Source organism: Orcinus orca, chromosome 5, assembly GCF_937001465.1.
Source record: "Orcinus orca chromosome 5, mOrcOrc1.1, whole genome shotgun sequence".
In the NCBI taxonomy this organism is placed as follows: Eukaryota; Metazoa; Chordata; class Mammalia; order Artiodactyla; family Delphinidae; genus Orcinus; species Orcinus orca.
In genome coordinates, this window is record NC_064563.1 from 102,180,679 (window position 1) to 102,199,977 (window position 19,299).

The following is a 19,299-nucleotide window of genomic DNA, read 5'->3' on the forward strand; positions in this document are numbered from 1 at the left end:
ATGCCACAAAAAAAGAAAACTACAGGCCAATATCACTGATGAACATAGAAACAAAAATCCTCAACAAAATACTAGCAAACAGAATCCAACAGCACATTAAAAACATTATACAACATGATCAAGTGGGGATTATCCCAGGAATGCAAGGATTCCTCAATATATGCAAATCAATCAATGTGATAAACCATATTAACAAATTGAAGGAGAAAAAGCATATGATCATCTCATTAGATGCAGAGAAAGCTTTTGACAAAATTCAACAACCATTTATGATAAAAACCCTCCAGAAAGTAGGCACAGAGGGAACTTACCTCTACATAATAAAGGCCATATATGACAAACCCACAGCCAACATCATTCTCAGTGGTGAAAAACTGAAACCATTTCCACTAAGATCAGAAACAAGACAAGGTTGCCGACTCTCACCACTGTTATTCAACATAGCTTTGGAAGTTTTAGCCACAGCAATCAGAGAAGAAAAAGAAATAAAAAGAATCCAAATAGGAAAAGAAGAAGTAAAGCTGTCACTGTTTGCAGATGACATGATACTATACGTAGAGAACCCTAAAGATGCTTCCAAAAAACTACTAGTGCTAATCAATGAATCTGGTAAAGTAGCAACATACAACAGTATTGCATAGAAATCTCTTGCATTCCTATATAGTAATGATGAAATATCTGAATTAGAAATTAAGGAAACTCTCCCATTTACCATTGCAACAAAAAGAATAAAATACCTAGGAGTAAACCTACCTAAGAAGACAAAAGACCTGTATGCAGAAAACTATAAGATACTGATGAAAGAAATTAAAGATGATACAAACAGATGGAGAGATATACCATGTTCTTAGACTGGAAGAATGAACATAGTGAAAATGACTCTACTACCCAAAGCAATCTACAGATTCAATGCAATCCCTATCAAACTACCAATGACATTTTTCACAGAACTAGAACAAAAATTTTAACAATTTGTATGGAAATACAAAAGACCCCGAATAGTCAAAGCAATCTGGAGAAAGAAAAACAGAGCTGGAGGAATCAGACTCGCAGACTTCAGACTATACTACAAAGCTACAGTAATGAAGAAAGTATGGTGCTGGCACAAAAACAGAACTATAGATCAATGGAACAGGATAGAAAGCCCAGAGATAAACCCATGCACATATGGTCACCTTATCTTTGGTAAAGGAGGCAAGAATATACAGTGGAGAAAAGACAGCCTCTTCAATAAATGATGCTGGGAAAACTAGACAGCTACATGTAAAGGAATGAAATTAGAACTCTCCGTAACACCATACACAAAAATAAACTCCAAATGGATTAAAGACCTAAATGTAAGGCCAGACACTATAAAACTCTTAGAAGACAATATAGAAAGAACACTCTATGACATAAATCACAGATCCTTTTTGACCCACCTCCTAGAGAAATGGAAATAAAAACAAAAATAAACAAATGGGACTTAATGAAACTTCAAATCTTTTGCACAGCAAAGGAGACCATAAATAAGAAGAAAAGACAACCCTCAGAATGGGAGAAAATATTTGCAAATGAAGCAACTGACAAAGGATTAATCTCCAAAATATACAAGCAGCTCATGCAGCTCAATATCAAGAAAACAAACAGCCCAATCCAAAAATGGGCAGAAAACCTAAATAGACATTTCTCCAAAGAAGATATACAGATTGCCAATAAACACATGAAAGGATGCTCAACATCACTAATCATAAGAGAACTGAAAATCACAACTACAATGAGGTATCACCTCACACCTGTCAGAATGGCCATCATCAAAAAATCTACAAACAATAAATGCTGGAGAGGGTGTGGAGAAAAGGGAACCCTCTTGCACTGTTGGTGGGAATGTAAATTGATACAGCCACTATGGAGAGCAGTATGGAGGTTCCTTAAAAAACTAAAAATAGAACTACCATACGACCCGGCAATCCCACTACTGGGCATATACCCTGAGAAAACCATACTTCAAAAAGAGTCATGTACCACAATATTCATTGCAGCTCTATTTACAATAGCCAGGACATGGAAGCAACCTAAGTGTCCATCGACAGATGAATGGATAAAGAAGATGTGGCACATATATACAATGAATATTACTCAGCCATAAAAAGAAATGAATTTGAGTTATTTGTAGCATGGTGGATGGACCTAGAGACTGTCATACAGAGTGAAGTAAGTCAGAAAGAGAAAAACAAATACTGTATGCTAACACATATATATGGAATCTAGAAAAAGAAAGGAACAATGGATCTGAAGAACTCAGGGGTAGGACAGGAATAAAGACACAGACATAGAGAATGGACTTGAGGACACCGGGAGGGAAAAGGCTAAGCTGGGATGAAGTGAGTGAATGGCATGGACATATGTACACTACCAAATGTAAAATAGCTAGCTAGTGGGAAGCAGCCGCATAGCACAGGGAGATCAGCTCAGTGCTTTGTGACCACCTAGAGGGGTGGGATAGTGAGGGTGGGAGGGAGACGCAAGAGGGAGGAGATATGGGGTTGTATGTGTATGTATAGCTGATTCAATTTGTTATACAGCAAAAACTAACACACCATTGTAAAGCAATTATACTCCAATAAAGATGTTAAAGAAAAACAGTTTTCATTGAATGTTTTTCCAGTCACTCCAAATAAACTTAGCTGTGAATGGAAAAGATACAGCGGATTGCCCTGGCTTCGTGCGTCTCTTCTGCCCTTGTCCCAGTCTTCACTGAGTCAGAAGAAAGGCATGTGGTGTGGCCCACCTCTAAAATCATTAAACATCTCCTGTAAACTGTTGCTGTTAGAGACACATTCTGGTTTATCTTCTGAAAGCTTATTAATAAGTCAGAATCTAATCTCAGCCAGACTGTTTGATCACTTTGCTCTTGGCTTTGCCAGGCATGGGATTTTATTGGGTGGTTGGTCTGTTGGCCTGATGATTCCTGAAGGGCCATCGGTGAGCCAGCAAGTGCCAGGGGCACATCATTCAAATTCCAAAGACCTGTGACCTCCACTGACCTGCTGGTAGAGGTTTAGCCTTCTTCAAAGAGGCTCAGGTTGTTCACTAGATATAGAGACAAGAATACCCTGGGAAAATCTATGATGGAGAACCACCTTCCTTCAGAAAGTGATGGGGCTTCAGGGGGAGAGAAAAGCAAAAATCTGGTGGCTGAGCTTGTTTCAGGTCCCTGGGGACAGTCTTTTTCTGTAGAAAAGGTCATATTGAAAATTGAAGCAATTCTATGTCTCAGCAGGTCTGAAACATTAGAAAACATTTAAAACATGTTTCCCCCCAAAGAGGAAAAAAAATGAGATAGTAATGAATAATTGAACTTTCTCTTTCAGAGACTCAGTTCAAATCATTCTTCATCTTATTTCGTTTGTAGAGTGCTAAAGGATCCAGGTAGTGATATAGTGCCATTCTAAGTGAGTTTAAACCATTAAAAAAAAAAAAGCAAATACAATCTGTGCTACTTTATTAAAATTTTATATGTAGGGGAGAGGACTTCTTTAAGAGACTATAGCTATTAGAGATAGACCCAGTAGCCAGTAATGCATTGAACACAATATTTAATGAATACTACTGTGGTCATGGCATTCCCTGGGGATACAAAAAAGCATCTTATTCAATTTTTTTCAATAGTTTATATGCTCATCGAGGATACGAGACATAGCACATGAAAAGTTAAATATTCTGTGTTGTCCGGTACAGTAGCCACTAGCCACATGTGGCTATTTAATTTTAAATTTAAAGAGGTTACAAAAACATAAACTAAAAAGTCAGTACCTCAGTTGCACTAGCCACATGTCAAGTGCTTGGTTGCCATATATGGCTGGTGGCTACCCTAGATATAACACATTTCCATTATTGCAGAAAGTTCTAGTAGACAGCCCCGATTTCTTCAATACAGGGTATAGGCAACACATAGGTGACATTTATAATAACTGCTTGTCAGTTAAGAATAGGGGAAAATCAATGCAGGTGGCAATGTTTAGGAAGACTTTAATAGGACCTTGAATTTATGGTTATTTTAACAAGCGTAAAGGGCAGTAGGGGATATTCAGTAGAGAAAAGAGAAAAGAATGTTTAGGGGAAGAATAGTCCATCTGGCTTAGGTCAAATTCCTGGTGTAGGCTGGGGAGGGATGAAGATGGAAAGCTGGATTGGGGTGAGAGACAGACGGACTGGCTGGCAAGCTAAGGTGTTAGTCCTGTTTTCTAATGCCACTGAATGGTTTTGAGTAGGGTACTGACAGTCCTGGGACAGTGGCACTACCCAGAAAATAATGTTTCCTCATGTAATTTGGTACACAGATGGCTTATAGTTAATATTAGCCTACTAATGGGAGTTCATCCTGTGCTTCACGGTTAGCTACAGAGTTGAGCCTAGTAACACCATGTGTGCATGCGTGCACAGCAGTGTGCGTGAGAATGTATCTCTTGGAAAAATTTATGGGGATAGAGAAAAGCATATTTAGAGCCTTCTCATTTACCATCACTACATTTTGTTCCCACATCCCTTTTTTTCTTTTAACATTTATTAAGCTCCTATTGTGTGCTAAGCATTGTAGGCACCGAGATAAACAAGACATGAATCCTGCAAGGAGCTCACTGTCTCATACAAAAAATTAGCTAATGCCATTACAGCGTGGACATGGCCGTGACACGGCTGTACTAGGTGCCTGGGGAGGTTCACATGCAGACAAGACAGGCCTGGTATAGGCAGGTCTTTTCAGAGGGGGAGTTTCCTGATCTGAATCTTGGAGGAGGAGTACAAATAAATTCAGTAGATCAAATGGGGAATGCTCCAGGCAGAGAGGGAAGATCTAGTACACAAGCAAAGAAGTACATCAGAATGTGACCACGTGGAAAGAGCTAGACCTTGTTTCCTCTTTTGTCTTTGGCACAGCACAAAGGAGGGGCTCGAAGTATATTATTTCTATATACAAGCTTCCCCTGCTCTCTGAAATCAGAGCATTCCTATGAAACCTTTCGTAAGGCAAAATGGCGTAAAGCGAAGAAGCAAGCACCTTGGGACACATCTTGTTAATGGATGCAAAACATAAATCCAGATGAAGCACAGGTGCTCCCAGACACAGTTCAAAGCCATGGTGGCTTGATGCTGAGTGTCGTTCCTGAGGAAGGAGCTTGGCGGTGCTGCAAAAGGGATGCTGGGTGCTATTTTTGCTTTTCGCTTTTTTCCATAAAAGTGAAAATCCTCTTTGGGTTTCATTAGCGAAAACAGGAACTAATGTAGGTCTTTCGTAAAAGTGAAGTGGAATAAAGTGAACTTTAAAAAAGCGGGGGACACCTGTACAAGCTCAGACAGGTTAAGCAGCCGGTGTAGACAACACAGACTTTTGTCTAGGTGACTCACGTGGCTTGGGACCTCAGTTAAGTTGTCTTCACTCTCATCACCTGGGTATGGAATATAGTAAGAGTAACGCCAAAGAGAATGATATGGGGTGCTGGATTCAAGTTTGTTTAACATGCCGTAGTGCCTTTGTCCTCGTCTGTTTCTCATATAATCATGGGAATTTCTCCTGCCCGAGGAATGACATGCTAGCTTGTCACTCTTTTTCCCAGCCTCATGCCAGGCAACTTGGGATCACTTGGGGAGAATTTATGGAGAAACCTTAGCCCTTATAAATCACCCTAGGGAGAATTGATAGCTTTTTTTGTTTATTTTTCTAGTCACACAGCCCTTACTTCTTTGGCTCTGAAATGGCAGCATGCTTTTAGGAAAAAATACAAAAAAAAAAAAAAGAAATTAAAATCACAGTATTAAACAAAAAGCAGAGCCGGTTGGCAGTGTCTAGGAACAGAGCCACTGGAATTCTCTCACTTTCTTTATGAGTCAGAGGTAGTGACAGAGGGAGTCAGTATTTTTTCTTCCTTTCAAGATATGACAAGACCTCACGAGAGGCACCATGAAGAAGCAGGAAAACTATGAGCTTTGGAGCATGACCTGGACGGGAGTCCTGGCTCTGCCACTTCCAGCTGTGTGAGCCTGGGCAAGTTGCTTGACCAAATAGAGGCTCCATTTTTCTCATCTTTAAATTGGGAATGTAATTCCATCCTTGTAGGGTTGATGTAAGGAACAGAGATAATGAGAGCAGTACATTACTAGATAGTATCTATTACTATAACTAGTAATGATGAGTTTGAGTTTCTCCCTTGGATGACTGTGGGCTACTTATTTTCTTAAAGCAGAGGGTGCTATACCACACTGCCTTTGGGATACTGGCCTCCAGGCATTATCTTTGTAAAGGGAAAAGAGAAGTCCCAGAGTAGGGCCCTAAGAGAAATAGTCAATTTGGTGGGGGCAGGAGGTCTGAGTGTCACAGGTAAACAAATAATATCCGATGTAGCAAGATATACTAGAATATCAGTGTGTTCCTATTCCAGGAATTAGCTCCCTACTGATGGTGAAAAAGTAAATGCTCAAGAAAGATGTTTGGTTAATGATCTTGGTTAATTAGTGGTGGTTATGATGAAACAGAATTATCAGCTCAGAGATTGTTGAGCTAATTCATGAAATTATCTGGGCTTCTTGTTTACTGACTTATTGCTCATTCTTGGCCACTTCTCTATTTGTAACAATATCCAGACACAGGGAAAGATGAGGGAAGGAATAGATCATTTCAATCTATCCAATATTCTCCCTCCCTCCTTTCCTCCCTCCCTCCCTTCCTTCCTTTATATTTCTTTCTTCCTATCACTCCCCACCCCGCTTTTTCTCTCTCACCTATTGTAACGAACAAATTATTCTGACATTTCTGCAGTTATTATTATAAAGAACTGAGCCATGGGACCAAGACATAGTCATCTGTTTCTTTTGTTCCCTTTTCCGTTGGGTTTGGAAATCACACTGGGATTGTTTCTTATTTTATGGTTTGACATAGCACGTAATATATACTGACACTCCATGTGTATTACATATTAACTAGCAACACTGAAAATACCATGTCCCAGTAGATCTTGAAATAATGAAATAGGACAGTGATTCCTAAGCTGTTCCCAAGCCGTACCATAGAATACCAGGAAGATGCTCTCAAGTTGGGAAGATTTGTCATCAAACAAGTTGAGAGCACACTATTTACTGTAACGTTTTTGAAGAATGAAAATATACAGAGCATATTAAGCTCTTTGTGAAATCTTGCAGTGAATAAAATTGGTCATATTATTTCATTGAGTATTTCTAAAATTTATTTGCACAGAATCTTTTTCTGCATAAATGCTTTACTATCCCAGGTATTACTATTTTTGAAACACACTTTGGAGAATGTTGAAGCAGTGACATTCAGAGATTTTATACAATGTAACCGTCATTATTAAAAATATCTTTCTCCAGTTAAAATAGAATTTTAAAATCACAAAACCTTTTTTTCTATATGAGGAATTATCTGTTGACTGGTGTCAAATATGGATAAGGGAACATATAGGCCTCTTGAGACTCTTTAAGTCATAGTTTAATTATTGTTTCTTTTCCTTTTCTACTTATCCTTGACCTTATCTGGCCCCTTGAGACATGCAGAATTGTTCTTGGTACTCTAAGAAATAAAAATGCCCTTGGTACATCTTGGCGAGTTGCGAGCTTATTTGGAATTGTATTCCCTTTCGACTTGGTTCTGAATAAATACCAAGAGCCCTCTCCAGGTATCGTGAGTACAATCCGTTTACTATGTATGTATGCTTAAGCAACACCATTCTGTAAAATACTTGGCAAGACCTCTAGTGTCTCTAAATGGTAAAGAGAGTGGTTATTTGAGAATGGTTCTTCTATTTAAGATAAATAAATTAAGGCACACAGATGATCAAGGCCTCAGAATGAGGCAAGGTGTTCTGGGAATTAAAACACTGAAGATTTTCTGAAACGGGATTCTCAGGCCACACGCATACAAACTTCACAGCTTCATTTCTATTGAGATCAGTAATAGTCTTAGAGAGAGGACTGCTCTGTTTTCCTGTGAATGTCATAATTTTTACAAAGCAAGTGGCCCTTCCCTGGTGTGCCAAGGATTTTTTTAAATGGTCCTAATTGATCTCTATCCTCCAGAGGGTTCTGAATTAACGCAATTGTCTCAAGTGTTAACAAGCCATCCCCACACCACTGCGCAATGGAACTGTTCAACTGAAGGGTATTCACTTCGGCCTAGGCAACGCTCTGGCTGCTCCTGGAGAGACCAGGATCCTGGAGTGCAGGTTCTGGGCCATCTCGATTGGAGAAACCTGTTTGGCCCATTTCCGCCTCCATCTTTCTTGCATTTCCCTTCCCCAGTCCTGTTGACCAGGGGCTGGTCCTGGCAGGACACTGGGGCTTCCCTTTGGAACCCATGAGATCTTCTCGGCTCTCTGCTCTCTCTGCACTTGTCTCTCACTGACTCCCAGCTGCTGTGGTTTATTTATTACTGAACTGAGCATTTAGTCTTGGCTGGTGGTGGCCTTGGAAGGAACGTTTTCTAAGATTGCCTTGGTTTTCTTTCAACTAGACTTCTACAAGCCTGGACATTTCTGGCATTGCTGAAATGCAGGTGATTTATTTGTAGAGGCTTAAATTGGGTTTTGTTTTTTTTTTTTTAAAGAAAACCAACAATGTGATATACTCCTGTGGTACATTTTAGCCACTGGTTGAAAAGGACACCTTGTTCTGCCTTTTATCAGAAAAATGCAAATCTAAAGGCTCCCTCTGGGAACAAGTCAGTTTTCTATTCTGAGAACTCAACCCCCTGGCTCCCTCTACTGGTCATAACCTCCCTCCCTGCTCATTTGAACAGCAGGGGACTGGAATCAACTGGGAGCTAGACAAGATGTTAGACTAGGGGCTGTGACTCCAATAGCATATTTTTACTGCAGATCCCTTTTCTTCCCTCATTGTTCCAACCTCAACAGTCTTGGCCGCCTCAGCCACAAATTCTTAGCCCTACCTAGCGTCTCCCTTCATGTAGTCCTTGGCATTACCTTGTGTCTGCCCTTTAACAAGAGGCCACTTGTTTGCGTTTATAGCACTGATGAACACCATGACCTTTGGACTTTAAGACAGGACAATTGTTAAGTACAGATCTTTAAGGAAATATAATAATGTGCAGCCATCACTTTGAATTTACGGACCAAATTTACATTTATCTTTAGCGTGCACGTGGCATGATAGAGGAACAGAGTAAATGGGATGAGAGCTGACAAAACATCTCCCAGCTGTCCTGGACAATGCCCTTCAACCAGCTCTGAAAGTTTGCTGTCCTTCTGTTGAACTGAGGACAGCTGTGGCTTAGCCACTCTGCTACTGGGTAGTGAAATATCTGCATAAACAAGCCATAGTTGCCCTAATACATGAAACCTTAATGATGGCCCAGAATTTCTATTTTATCTCTCTAACAGAGAGGACTGGAGAAGCTCCCCAACAGGCTGATACATTTTATTTCCTGGAGAAACCAACAGCTGACACCCACACCCAGGCCTATTCAGTTAGAGTTGGAAGAGTAGTACATGAAGTGACTAGTTGTCTTTAACCTCAGCACATCAGATGATGCCAACGGCTAAACATCCTGAGATGTAAACACATCAAGAGAGCTTAAGAAAGACAGTCTTCAGGAAAGACTTACTTAAAACTATGTTTTCACAATGATTCAAAATGATAAATTTTAACACACAATAAATCAATTTCAGAAACACAGTGACTGTTTCAAAGATACGCAATTGTCAGGCATGCTTTACAGGAAAGTGAACAAGCATCTGGGGTAACATCTGTCCACAGGGTAAATTCTTTCTAGAAAACATCCAAGAATATTCTTTTCTACCTTTATCATTTTCCACATTGCGGTAACTTTATGTATTCCTAAAAATTGTATTGCTATCTTAGCAGAGAACATTTTGATGACATGACATCCATGGAGTTAGTACTCTGGGTCAGAGTCAGGTCTACAGTGAGGTCTCTTTTCTTTCTTAACTGGAAGTCCAGTTAAGGGTTAAGAAGAGTTTTAATAGATGTAAAGCATATAAAGCTTTCACCAATGTGAGGCAGTCCTTGAATGGTGTTACACCGAAAGAAGCCTGCCCCAAAGAGGATTTCATCTCCCAAAACTTTGAGTAGGTCTTAGCTCAGATGATCGTATTAAAAGTCTCTTTTCTAGCACCTCAAAACTCTCCAGAGTTTCTCCCTCTTCTGTTTCAGAGGAATGGACCCTCTTAACTGCACTGTCCTCTCTCTATACTCTTGGCCCCTTGATGACCCCTCCCCTGTGTCATAACACTTCTCATGCCGACACCCCTCAACCAGTATGTCCCTCAGAGTTTCCTCTGATGGTCCATTATGCATATCTTGCCCTTTCTCTCATTAAAGACCTGGGGAGATGCTAGGTGGTTATATTGGCAACACACTGTCAATGTGGTAGGAGAGGAGGAAGGTTATGCTGTAAATCATCACATAAAAATAATACATTATTTCTGCCACATAGAAATTGGAACTCGATCTTAAGCCTGCTGCAAAAATTAGTACTATTTCTAGAACTCGGGCAAATGTAAGGACTAGTGAAAACACTGCAGGCAGGGAAAGGGCTTAGCCATTGATAAGGCTAAATGAACTCTCCTACATTTCCTAAAGCACAAAGGAATCTTAAATTTGATATACTTGAGATTTGAGTCTCTCTAAGTCCCTATAGACTCATAAGGATTTTTATGGAAGGAGTTAAGAAATATGGATATTTTATACTTTGGCTTTTTGGTTTTTTTTTTTCATTCATTCACCCACTCAACACAGATTTACCAAGCAGCTATTATGTATCAGACCCTGGAATGAAGAAAAACATACAAGGTCCCTGTGATGGTGACAGTGATTTCACTCTTCACAAGGGGCTGTATCAATGTTTCCAAACATTCTGCAGAGGTATAGTTGCAGCCCCAAACCTCTACCAGGTTATGGTTTCTGAGAACCCTATATTTTATGTTCCAACAGAATTCTCGGCATAGTTAGAAACATCTTAGATACACACTATACGGGGAAGACACATTATAGTTACTCCAGATAGAGTGCTGATCAGAGAGTTTGGCTATATGAACTCCAGCCCTGCTTCTCCTACACACATCTGGGTGATCTTAGGCAAGACATCAGCCTCTCTGACATTTCTCATCTGTAAAATTAACTTTAGTTAAAATTAGCTCTGAGGATCCTTCCAGCATTTATACTGTGTGATTCCCTAAATAAATTTTTAAACCCCAAGAAGTTAGAATAGGGCCTAGATAAATAAAGTGCTTAGAAACTTCATTTCAGTTTGGAGGCATGTAGCAAGTTTAAATTACCTCTCTTCTAGGTATATGAATTATGGTTTAGAAAAATGTAAAGCCTTTTTATTTGTTGGAGTGAAAATTTACATCCTGTTTAAGAGAAGTATGAGACTTTTGATAATGAGAAATGACACAACTATGAGTGGTACTCCAGAAACTTGATCTATAAGCATTGAAAAGAGATTTCTTCCACTGAAAGAAAAAAAAGGAGGTAGCACAGAGGGGCATGACCACATCTGCAAACCCTGTGCTGAAGGAGAGAAGGACAGCTTTTGTTTTCCAGGAAGGGCAATAGAAGTGAGCCCAAAATTAATAAAGGAGATTGAAAGTGGACCATCTGTGTGTTTTAACGTTTTACATAGTCAGCTATGGGTGTCCTGAGGTGCTTTTGCTTTTTGTTACATTGAGAAGTTAGAATTCATTATTATTTTAGCTGATTACTCTATGATCAGTTCTTGGGAAAATTTTTGTTTCATTCACTTCAGTCTGATTCCATGCAGTTTCAACTGCTTTGTGTTCACAGGGCCCCCAGATCATAGACATTCCGAACTTGTGTGTGACTCTCTTTAGCCCTCTTGCTGCAAATCCATTTGCTTGAGGATAGACTGTTAAGAACCTCCTTCCTTAAACAGCGAACATAGTTACCAAAGTGATAGTGGAATGTCTAATTAGTGGCTTCTCTCTTGGTGCTGAAATGTGGTTAATATTCTTTCCCAGTTTTCACTCCTTGGGTCTCTGCAAAGGGGAAGTCTAGCAGAGCTCTAATTTGGTACTGTGGGGCATAAACTGATGTCAATGACTACCAGGTCATTGGAAGATCTTTTTCATTATATCCTTAGCATTTTGTAACAACCTGTAATCTGGCCCTTTTTTTTTTTTTTCAATTTAAATTTCTAGATGCTTTGGGTAGTAAGGGGTTCTTTTTACACAATGTTAAAATGAAAGATTCTCTAAATTCCGTAGGGTGTTCATTCTTCTCTTAACTTCCCCTCTCTCTCTCTGTCTCTTTTTTTTTTTTTCTTTTCACTCAACAGCTAGAATAATGAAACTCTCAGAAGAGTGCACTCTAGTCTGGAGATCTATACCTTCTTTGAATTATGCATATGTACGTTTATGGGGGCCTGGTGGAAGAGAAGAAAGCCAAGGCCTGAAGAAAGACCTGATTTTCAGAGGGATACTTGGAGGACCAGAGGTTGGGAAATACGGCTGCATCTCAATAGCGCTGCAAGTTGCCATAACAAAGTGGATGGATAGGAAGGAGTAAACTACTGCCTGTAACTTCTAACTTGTGCGTAGTTACTGAACATGGGGCCCTTTGGGAGAGTTAGGGGTGGATTTGTTGATGTGAACCACCCATTAGTTAAAAATATGTTCTGAGGTTTTTATATTCATAATGTAGCTTTTAAAATTATAACTGGCAAAGTTCTATGGGTTTTCTGCATTTTGTTTTGTTTTGTTTTGTTTTTTGCGGTACGCGGGCCTCTCACTGTTGTGGCCTCTCCTGTTGCGGAGCACAGGCTCCAGACGTGCAGGCTCAGTGGCCATGGCTCACAGGCCCAGCCGCTCCGCGGCATGTGGGATCTTCCCGGACCGGGGCACGAACCCATGTCCCCTGCAACGGCAGGCGGACTCCCAACCACTGCGCCACTAGGGAAGCTCCATTTCTGTGGGTTTTAATGTGGGGCAGACCTGAAATCATTTTGGTCTTTAGAACTGAGCTGTTCTCTTCTGTTAGAGAAGGACATAGTAGAGATGGATCTTAACTTATTACTGGAAATACTCTCACTGATTTATGAAAAAAAAACAAAAGCAGATACGGATTTTTGCTCTTCAGTGTCTCCCCATATTCCACATAAATAAGAGCAAAAAGCAGCTGCATTTGTAACAGAGATTCTGATCTTTCTCTTCTGGGGTACTTCCTAGGAGTGATTCCGCCCAGCTTCTCTCTCAATTCTCTGCTCACCCCCATCCTCCCCTCCTTGATATTTGTTTCACAAATGGAATTAAGGTGGGGTATACTTTCTGATCATTGAAAGAGTATTATTTTATAATTTTGGGAATAGCAGAAGATCTAAAATGTGTGTCTCCCTAAGTGTAGCAGGCCCTCAAAATCAACAGAGCGCTCTCCCCGTGTCTCTAGTGAAACAGGCAGCTGCTTATCTTTTCTTTTATGAGAAACATTAAAAGAGTCACTCAAAGCCTGCTGGAATGGTACTGGGTAGGTATGGCCATGAAGCCAATCCGGGGGCAGCTATATAATGGCATAGATGAGACTCATGCCTCCACATCCTGTGCAAAGGGAGAGACATTGGGGTAACTCCATGAAACCCCACCACTGATTTTTCTATACATTTAAGAAGGAAAGTGTGGAGAAAGCATCACTTTGAGTGTCTGGTAAAGACCCCTGGGAAAGTTAGATCATAAGCAGCCTAGAATGATCTCACCCAGTTATTTAGGGTGTTGAATGTGATGGCACATGGGGAAGGCAGTTACGGTTAAATGGTTCATAGCCGGTAGAGTGGATTAACTGCCAGGAAAAGCAGAAGCAAACCGTGGGAGAACACTTTTCATCCCCAAATTTAGGAATAACAGGGAGCTCTTTTACACTAGCAGCACTTTTTTTTTCCTCCCAGAAAAGATAGCTTTTCTCAAGGGGATCTGGTGAATGAAGCAGTGTGTTTTCACCCTTGTGATGATGGGTGTGAGTCCGGCACTAACATAAAAGAGGAATTAGCTTGGACATACCACATACTTGGTTTGGCCTGGTCCCATACCTGTGCTCTTGTCATGGTTGATTACCCACTTACTGCAAATATGAAGCAAGCAGTCTGCACTGTGGCTCAAGATAAAAGGTATTTTAATATGCTCAGGTCACATATTATCATGGCCAATAGTAATTTTATATCATTTTCTTAAAGGAAACCGCACTCCTAGCAATAATTTTTTTCCAATGAAGCAAAATTTCACATGACAGAAAGTTTTACATATGACTCTTTCATTTGAATAATAGCATTGAATCCTCTCTGTGCCAAATAGGCATTTAAAATACCTTTATTATTTCTTTTGATATGCAAACAACAAGGAGGAAAGGTTTGGAAGACCCTCAGTTAGACTTCTAATGATTCTATTTTCTTTAATAGTGAAGAATTTTTTACATCTTTGGAGTTTTCCGCTTTCAAGTGAAACAATATAAGCAAAAAAAAAATATAAGCAAAAATATAAGCAAAGCAAAAAAAAAAAAAAAAGTAAAACTTTTCCTCTCTTACTTTAAGAACCTTGAGGGCTGAAATAGTGGTTTGGTTTCCTGACTGCCAGCTTTGGTTTGCTGTCTCTAAGCAGCCTTTTGCAATTCCCCAGAGGAAATATTTGAAGAGGGTTTTTCTCCCACATGAAAGAGTTTCATCCCACACAGCCCACAGATTCTGAAGGCAGACTTCATGGACCAAGTGTCTGGTTTTCCAGAAGTAGCTGCGGAAGACGTTTTTCCTTTCACAGGTGCACAACACTCATTCTCAGACTTCAGAAATCAGAAGGTAAAGACTGAAGTCTTTAAAAATTAGAGTAGCTTAAAGATGATACCTCTGCAAGAATCGGGTGCCAATCAGGTCAATTTTTACTAGATGAGGGAAAAGAGGGTGACAAGCAGGGATCAAACTTCCAAAGGCTTCTTAGCTAATCATTCTTTACAACCCTCTGGTGTAAACAGAGGTATTGGATAATCTGGCCTGTATTCTTCTCTGACTGTGAAACACATTGAAACGCTTTATGTTCAGGTGTGTGTATAGAAATTCATGAAGTTCTTTTATACACTTTCTTATTCCAACACAATTCTCATTTTAGGACGTCTTGAAAAGATAGCTATGCGCTCTCACACTGTGCCCCAGCTTGTCAATTTGGATTTGTTCTTTCCTATCTACCAGCCACCTGATTACCGTCTCTGTGCAAAGGGCACCCATTCGCATCATTTTTTCCAAGCACTTAAACCTGGAAAGATATTTTTTTAAAGGACTCACAGAAGCTGTCTTGGGGGTTTGGAAAACATCGCAAAATCGTTAGCAGACCTTTGACTGTGCTATTTTTAGGAAACTCATTGTGTTCTTTTAAAGTACATTTTTGACAATGGGACAAAGTTTTCCTTGCCCCACTGATATGTGAAATATTTACAATGAAAAACGGTCAGGAAAGCACCCCAACAGATACACTTTAACCTCCGCAACAGCCGGCAAAAGGGGAAAAGTGATTTAGAAGGAGAAAAGGTTTTTGCAATATTTATGCTGCTGTTTCTGCCCCAAATGAACTTTTATTCTACCGTTCAAACAGAAGTTTGTTTTCAAACCAGTTGCTGGTTTAAAGGAGCAGCTGATCTGGAATCCGTAAGAATCAGCTCTACCCAAACAGTAAGCATGTTGACCAGAGGAAATTTATTCCCCCCGAAGCAACCCCTAGTAGGTCAGATGCCTGCAGAAGTGTTATCTTACCTTGAGCACGTAAGATCCAGAAGAGAGGCCGGGGGCTCCCACAGGAGAGGACCGGGAAAGTGCTCTGATCCGCTGCTGGTAACATGCACTTGGCTTTTATGCGCAGGTGGGAGGAGCTGCCCCTCACAGTAGGTGGGCAGAGAAGGAGCGGCGGGCGAGCAGCCCCGGGGGGAGCTGGACACTCTTCTCTGGGGAGGGGCGGGGAGGGCAGAGCAAAGAGCCCGAAAGGGGGAGGAGAGACGGGGAGGGAGGGAGAAAGGGGGGGTGCAGGAGTGGAGGAAGCAGTGGAAACGGGAGAGGGAGGGAGAAAGAGAAAGAGAGAGAGAGAGGGAGATAGAGACACAGAGAGAGACAGAGAGAGAAGACGAAGAGAAATAGATATAGACAAAGAGATGTAGCCCACAGACAGGGAGAGGGTTGGGGAGAAAATGAATAGGAGACAGAGACAGTCAAACAAGCAATATATAGAAGGAAAGGGGAAATGGATTATTTTCCATTTTGTATGACTTTTTTTTTTTTTTTTTTTTTTTTTTTGGCGGTACGCAGTCCTCTCACTGTTGTGGCCTCTCCCGCTGCGGAGCACAGGCTCCGGACGCGCAGGCTCAGCGGCCATGGCTCACGGGCCCAGCCGCTCCGCGGCATGTGGGATCCTCCCGGACCGGGGCACGAACCCGTGTTCCCTGCATCGGCAGGCGGACTCTCAACCACTGCGCCACCAGGGAAGCCCCTGTATGACATTTTTGATGATGGTGGGGGGCGGGAGTCGTGGGTGATCGTGATAACAAAAGGTGTTTTCTGCGAATTTGAAAAGCTAAATAACGGTTCAGGGCTACTGAAGAGTTCATAGGCGAGGGAAAGGCGGGGAAGCTGGCCGTCGGAGTGGCACATCCCAGGCGCTGGGGGACGCAGAGCAGGCGGAGCGCGGGGCAGAGGTCTCCCCCGCCGGCCGCGATCCCGCTGCCCGCTGCGCCCCGAAGCCCCTGTCTCCCACCGGCCGCTGGTAAAACCCGGCCCTTCACTCAACACTCCTGGCTGTGCTTTTTGACAAGCAAGTTCTCCTGGTGCTGCCGGTAGTGAGCAGCATCCAGAGGCCCCTCTTGAGACTTCTCTGCAGCATTAAGGCAAATCCAGCAAAGGTTGGAAAGGATCAGCGGAGATTGGCGTTTGGAGAAAGGAACCTCAAAACCAGCCCGGTCCTCCAACATCTGCTTATGTAACAGGATTTCAGGGCTCTCTGCCCTCTGGTTATTTTCGGTATTTCAAAAACTTTCATTCCTAGCAATTGGAAAGCGTCTTGGTGCCATAGCTCTCTCTTTGTGTGTCTTAAACATTAAGAGAGGATTCAACCAACAAGAGGCTGAAGGATCAGGCTGAAATTCTTAAGAAATACATTCAGAGAAAGAAAAACAAACTCCTTTAGCTGCTGAGTGGTGACTCACTTCCTAGTCCAAGCTTGATTTTTGCCACCAAAGGACTTAAGGCATTTAAAAAGAGAGAACCTGAGGGATGAGAACCCTCAGAGAACCTGAGAACCCTAGGGGATGAGGGACACTGACCGTGGGGGGGTGGGCGGGGGGGGGGGGAAGGGAGGGACCGGGAGATGGATAGGTGGGGCTGAAAAGAATAAGGGAAATAACTTTTACTGAAAATATTGATACATAACTATACAATATGTATAGCTATATATATGCATATATAAAACTTGATTCAGTGTTCACCACAACCTTATGAGGTTAGGTATGATTCATATTGTGTAGATTTTTTTTCTCGTTTTTTAAGAAAGGAATTTCAAAGGGTTAAGCAATTAGCTCAGGCTAACAAGAGGGGGAGCCACAGCTGGTGATCTTGCAAAGCATGTGCACTCTGCGCATCAGACCACCGTATAGAACACCTAGCCCGGTCACAGGTTAGGTCCTGATGTCTTTGTGTGTGTGGAGAGGGGGTTTGGGGGGACGGGGTGTTACCAGACTCCAAGAGAAGGAAAAATGATGGCCAAGAGCAGGATTTGTTGAACTGGGTACTATTGACATCTTGGGCCAGATCATTCTTTCTTGTGAGAATCTTTCCTGTGCATTGTAGGATGTTGAGCAGCTTATCTGGCCTCTGCCCACCAGATGCCAGTAGCACCCTTCTCCCTGAGTTATGAAAATTGAAAATGTCCCTACACTTAGCCAAATTGGGGGGGGCAGGGGGCAAAAGTACCCTCCTCCCTTTAAGAACCATTGGTTTTAAAAGGTCCACAACTATGTAAAAGGATTTTAAAGAAATCCATTAAGAAAATACCCCAAAGTGGCATTTGGATAATAGTAATATTAGCTGCCATATGTGTTAAGGTTACACTGGACATAGTTTTTACATATTCATATTTCCATCTGTCTGCCTCTAGACTTCAAAGTCTCAATTGCTTTCTTTGTAACTAAGCTTACTCTCAATTGGTTACACCTGGGAGTCGTAGACTCCCATGTGCCCAGGGTATGAAGGAGGATTAGTGACGTATGAGATGAAAATTTTAAGTTCTTTGTCATAAACACAAATTTGATGTTAGAACAGTTATTCGAATGTTACTCATGATGTTTCATGACATTAATTATTTGCCTTAATAGGTATAATTTTTCATCTCTAGACCCTCTTCAGAAATAGTATGTTGTGTTTTGAGAACGTGGCTAAATCCACTGAAAGAAGTCTATGATATGAACAACCCTTGTAACTGGACCTAGAAATAAAACTGCATTGACTCTTCTGGGGCTGACCCCTGAAACCAAATGGGATTTTACAGGGAAGGTACCACTTCTGGAACTTTATAATTTAGCAAAGAAATGTTTTCTGGGCAAACTAAATAGGACCCAGTTAGAGGCACGTCTGAGTGATAAACGTATTAGTAGATAGCCTCATCAGGTTATAGCAAATCATCTTTTCAGTTCTGATTTAATGCCTCCAAACATTCCAGTTCCATCACATAGTTGTGAAAAAAAGAAACAGAGAAGGCAAGAAAAGCACGTTCAAAGGGAAGGCAATTGATGGCTGTATTTTCTTTTCCTTTTTCCTCCACCACTTCCTCCTTTCAAACCTGAATGTCCAGCCACGGTAACAAAAGAGCTCCTTTCATTTTGTTTGGATGGTGCTAAAGATTAGTTTGTTTCTCCAGTTCACGCTTGCCTGAATCTGATTCAGTAGCAGATCTGGACAACAAGTCAGGAATCCAGGAATGTGATCTCTTTGCTGACTCTTAGAGTGCCCTTCTAGAATCTCTTGAAAGTGGCTTAGGTTTGAAATGACCTAGTTTGGTCTTTTGTAGAAAGAAAGGAATCCAATGACAACATATTAGATGGCTCTGAAGTTTCCATTGTATGAATATAATAACAACTACAGATGATTACCTTATTTTAAAGGGCTTTGAAAATGGAAGCTTTTTTTTTCTTATTTAGAATTATTCAATTAACAAATATTTATTAAGAATGGATACAGGCAGTGTGGGGTATTCAAAGCAGAGGAAAACAAGTATGTAGATTTACTCTCATGGAAGAAAAAAAAGC

The 19,299-nt window shown here is 41.1% G+C and overlaps 1 protein-coding gene across 2 annotated transcripts in view; it reads right to left on the bottom strand.

Moving 5' to 3' along the window:
- The window catches only part of COL8A1 (collagen type VIII alpha 1 chain), a 159,530-nt gene extending 143,590 nt beyond the window's left edge, over positions 1-15,940 (bottom strand). For both annotated transcript variants that reach the window (XM_004272615.3, XM_033433320.2), the window contains exon 1: positions 15,767-15,940. The gene's annotated coding sequence lies outside the window, so the exon portion shown is untranslated. The remainder of the gene's footprint in view (positions 1-15,766) is intronic.
- Between the last annotated feature and the right edge of the window lie 3,359 nt (positions 15,941-19,299).